This window comes from Anneissia japonica, unplaced genomic scaffold (assembly GCF_011630105.1).
Source record: "Anneissia japonica isolate Jap-2015-1 unplaced genomic scaffold, ASM1163010v1 scaffold665_len1252844_cov201, whole genome shotgun sequence".
Taxonomy (NCBI): domain Eukaryota; kingdom Metazoa; phylum Echinodermata; class Crinoidea; order Comatulida; family Comatulidae; genus Anneissia; species Anneissia japonica.
The window spans coordinates 118,445-123,789 of record NW_022757135.1 but is presented as its reverse complement, the minus strand read 5'-3'; the positions used below and the strand labels follow the sequence as shown (position 1 = coordinate 123,789).

The 5,345-nt window shown below is 33.2% G+C and overlaps 1 long non-coding RNA gene across 1 annotated transcript in view; it reads right to left on the bottom strand.

Moving 5' to 3' along the window:
• Positions 1-237: 237 nt before the first annotated feature.
• The window catches only part of LOC117124473, a 12,684-nt gene continuing 7,576 nt past the window's right edge, over positions 238-5,345 (bottom strand). The window contains exons 2-3 of the long non-coding RNA XR_004447980.1: positions 4,793-4,974; positions 238-1,498 (exon numbers count right to left, since the gene is read on the bottom strand). This is a non-coding gene — a long non-coding RNA (uncharacterized LOC117124473). The remainder of the gene's footprint in view (positions 1,499-4,792; positions 4,975-5,345) is intronic.

Sequence of the window (5,345 nt, the reverse complement as noted above, 5' to 3'; positions counted from 1 at the left end):
ATTATTATATTTTCCAGTTATTATCATTATCACTATCACTATCATTATCATCATCACCACCATTGTTGTTGTAAACACAGATGTAGCACTACTTCGACATAACGATAAATAGGCCTCTATTTAGATGACGGAGACCTACCGAGGGTCATACATCATCATTCATGTTCATATTTTACTGTATCAAGATACATCTTCATCAATGTTCGATCCACACGAATGAATTTACAATACACAATGCCGTTAGAATTAACGCTTTATTCGCCTGAACCAATACAGATAAGTAGTTGTTCAACGATGCATTGCTCATCTCTAGACTTCGATTGATGTAATTTCTTAAGAAAAACTGAAATTACATTCATCACTTCTCATTATAATTATATACACACATATATCTATATTATTCATAATGAAAATTTATTTATATATATATTTTTATGGACGCTAATACACATAAAAACATAGAATAAAATGAATAGTGCAAATTATATACGTTTTCGACACTTGTCCAGCAATGGATGCGCCTATTTATATATTTCAATTGTCAAATATTTGTAAATTTTGTTTTCATAGGTCGGTTATACAAATGTTATTATTTGATCTGTCATAGTTTGATAAACAGTCTTACAACCAAAAGTACCAAAAGTATATTTATATTTAATATAGTGATAAAAAAAATTCTGACGAAATATTTGTTTAATAAATAATTATCTCGGAGTTCTCCACATCATTATATATATTTATAATTATATATATATTGAGAAGTGGAAAATTATATATGTATATATAATATTAGATACACACTTATTTAGTAGTGCAATATATATAATATACATATATATATATATATATACTTATTTAGTTGTATATATACAATTAATAGATACGCATAAAATGTACATTATATTGTAACTGGAAAGGTGAATTTGTCACAAATCATGACCACAAATCAAGAACTCGTTTGCCACAGCTTTATCAAGTGTTCACCATTAATTAGTTTCGTGATATAGCAAAGAAAATAGGTAACCTGTAAATAAGACTTATATAAGTCTAACATAGGCCTATTATTATTTTTATTAAAACATGAGTGTATTTAAAACAAGAAAATTAACATTTATAAAAAAATAACATTCAAGATGTAATTATTTTTTTAAAATTTTCTGCTGTTATCAGTAAAATTCACATAGTTTAAATGAAATAAGAGAAAATTAAGATACATTGAAATTAGACTTATTGTTTATATTGTACTATCATGCAGCTTTTTTTTTTTTTTGTTATTCTTCCTCCCACGCCATTGGTTTAAGCGGTATGTTATTTGATACCAGCGATTTTATATAGTTTTCATACTCATTCTGTTCGGCCGCTCGTTGACGTAGCAAATCGGCGACTTTGGCGTTGTACAGTGAATATTCCTGATCGGTCCTCGGATTCCATGATCGGCGACCGTAGCGCCACGGACGGCTGCGTTGACCCGACATTATTGAACCAATTGCTACACGCTCTGAGAACAAAAATGAGAATTGAAGTCGATGAAATCATCAAATCGAATGTGACGCGTTCAGCTGCATTATTGTCATTATAAGGGGGTTTTTTTTATCAACATTTAAAATGAACATTTGTTGAAAAACACCGTAAAATAAATACTCGAGTATAACAAAATTTAATTCACATCATTATGTTCACATAAATTTTATACTGTAACGTATGGTACATTTTCTATATTGTTTATTCAAATATAGGCCTATTCATGGTAAACCTAATTGAATTAAATGTGTCTATTGAGCCCATTAATCTGTATTTGTATCTGTATCTGTATGGATACTGCACTGGCCCTCAACGCTGGCGTCCAGGCACATATAGTATTGCAAATGTGAAGTGGGAAACAGATCGTCTGGGAAGACACCCAGTAGCCCCAGTTGTAATCATCATTATTACCATTACTACAGTAATATTACTAATTAATATTATCTAAGTAATATTATCTGATTAATGAAATCAAATTTAGAGATATAATGCATTTCCTCGTAAAGAGAATCGGGAGTAGCCCTATTTTGAACATGCGCTCTAAAGACAAGTCTTAAGCCGGTTTTTCACTAGGCGAATTTATTCGCGAGAATCGAAAGCGTTGGTTCATGCGCATTCACATCCCTATCGGAGTTTCTGCGAAGTGAAAAAATGCGCAACCAATCAGAGCTCAGGAAGCGAACCGACGCTTTGATTCGCGCGAATTAATTCGTCTAGTGGAAAACCAGCTTTAGGTACAGTATCAAGCTGTCAGTAAGCACTTCAAAAAGATTGCAACGAACTACATCACCAAATAGTAGTGTACCGACTTCCCAATACACCTTTCCGGATTGTCAATCAAACTTAACAACTGACTAATCAGAACAGCGCTAGGAATACGCGCGCGTCTCACAAAACACACATGTTGTCCCACAAACGCACGTGTTCGCGTATGTTTTTCCATGGAGGTATTTTTTGAGAAGGAGATCGCTCGAAAAAGCTACACGCACGCAGAGCTATGCAAATGAACCAAGAACAAAGCTGCCGCAGTGCGTGAAGAACGTTTGCGCGATGTCTTTGAAGTCTAATGTGTTCCCCGCCACCAAATGCTCAGCAGGCTTTGATTACCAAGAGATTGAACACGGCGAAATGGAGAGCGCCTTCTTTTCTCAATGCGCACTACTTGCAGTAAATCACTATGGCTGCGCAATCGTTTCCATCTTGAAGCTAATACATTGATCTTTCAAGAAATACCAAACATAATAATATTTTCTACAAAAAAGAGTTTCGAATTTAATGAAAAATTTACATCAGCTTTAAAAGTATGGTATATTGCAACTTGAATTTCCATAAATTGGATAAAACTCGATAATTCCAATTTTAACAGATATTAATTAAGGAATGATGGAGGATTATGATAAACTAAGTCATTTTAGGGTTAACGAGGGTTAACTATTCAAAAATTCAATCCAGAATCAGAGTAATTTTTAGTTTTACGATGCCTTAGCTTTATAGTCAAACAAATCGATCTTTAGACAAAATTATAATGAACACAGAAGTAATTTTAACAGAAATATTTTGCGGAATCTGTTTCTGAAATATACACATAATAACATATTAAAAGTCAGGAAAAAAAATCAAATCAGGAGAACATTGTTTATTATAAAGATGTTTGGGTTAAAATCAAACGCTTATATGCTGGAGCGTATAAACGCATGTCGTTGCCAAGTTGTTGCTAACGAAAAAAAATGTGAATTATAGGGTAATACGCCCGCGCGCGATCCAAAGGCAAAGGGATCTGTTGCCGAGTGATCTCCTTCTCAATAATACCTCCTCCATGGTTTTACCACTGTCGTCTTGTGGGACCTTAGCAACAATATCCAAGGGGCGGGGCTTAGCGGAAAGGTCAATTAACCTTATATTATTGCCAACATACAGAAAAGGATGAATTATTTGTAAGCCGGCATAAAAACAATAAAAGGTCACGAGGGAACCACTTTAATGGTAATCATTTTATTGACGATTGTTGCACTTGTATACCTATGTATCGGCGTTTTTCAAAGTAGAGCGAACACTTAATTATCGAGGAGGCTTCATCAACCGTGGGAGGAAAGTCCAAAGGTGCTCATGGCGTGTACTAATTATCTGCCAAAATTATAAATCAAACAGAATCACCCTATTTAAGTATCAGAATGAATTTACCAACACTGACTCTATTATAGAACGGTTTTCTGTGACGCTAGGAGAAGGTAAAACTAATCGATAAAAATATTTTGACACATAGTCAATGCCATGGAAATGAAATGAATCCCCTAATATTACCCATCCTGCAATGGATTGATCAGTATGTAACTAAGTTTATGCTTATGGGCAAATCAATTTCCTTTTGGACTGACAAGTATTCAATCGTATATGATGTCCGTTTCCGGGAGTTTTTACTTCTCTGTTCACCTCAGAAAAAAACAAATCACCAATTTTTGCATCACTGTTCTAAAATTGATCCGGATATCAGAAACCGTTTCGTGATCGAGAAAATTAAAAAATAAAGATGGATTTTCTTTCTTTCTCTCTCTCGATAATTTTCTTATAAAGGTTGATAAGTTAAATTAAATGTGTAAGACTACTAGTGAGCTAAATAGCCCACACATCGATCGATGCTAAACATAAAACAATTTCTCAGGCTTTCTACTTTACTCTATTTCCGCATCAATAGGCCTACTAGCATTACACTACATAAGTGATACTAAATAAGTGCAATAATAGCTAATAGTACAAACATACAAACTAAAATAATAGGCTACTAAGAGTGTCTTTTAAATGATCCCTAAAGCAAAGGTACGTTTTAATGGTTTATAATCGAATATTAACATACAGCAGTTTCCCTCGCTCGATTAATAAACATTAACTATGAATTAGAGAAGTACAGATGGACAGAAACTATGATAGTAGCCATTGTAGTAATCATAATGTGCTAGTATTATATTTTGAAAATAAAACAAGTAATAAAACAAAAATATGTTGCTTTTTGAAATGATGATTTTCTGAACAGTATTGCATAACACCATTAAAATGCCATTGATCATTATTAAGTGCGTCATCATTATTTTGATGTTACGCATCGATAAACTTGGTATATCGTATCTTCCTGTAAATTTGTTTGCAACTTTCGTGTTTTGCAGCACGGTATTTTGAATTATTCTGAGGTTTGCGCAAGGAATGTAAAACATTATGATAGAGAAGATATTGATTTTTATTAGTATAATTATACTTGATTAATGAGAGTATTGATTACGTTCATCTGAAAGCTTTCGTTCCTCCTTTCCTTCTGCAGACGACCTAGCTACCAACAAACTGATTGTCAGTGCGCAGACTATAACCAAACAGCACCTGGACCTTCTCATTGTGTGTGTGTGTTTTTTAAATATCTGTCAGCTAGTTGATAACTGTTTTACCGGCAATAATAGACTGAGAGTTCTGAAATACAAAAGAAAAGGACATTAGTATAAAATAAAATGAAAATGAGAACAGCATAGGCATCACGGTGATAATTAGCGCTTTTTAACTGCAAGGAAAGGCGCTATAGAATAACTAAATAACAAGTAATAATTGGTAAAAATTATCGATATTTAGGTAGAATTATTAAATATTTGTTGTATAATGCATAGTTGAGATGTGTGGTATGAGCTATAGATATTTTTATCATTAAAATAATTCTAGGCTTGGGAAGATCACTTGCAACACTGAGTTGTAATCATATATTATGTGAAGCCAATAATTATTCGAACGTCAGGATCTACTTCTATTATTACAACACAATCACCATCACAGCCACTGGCACCACACTA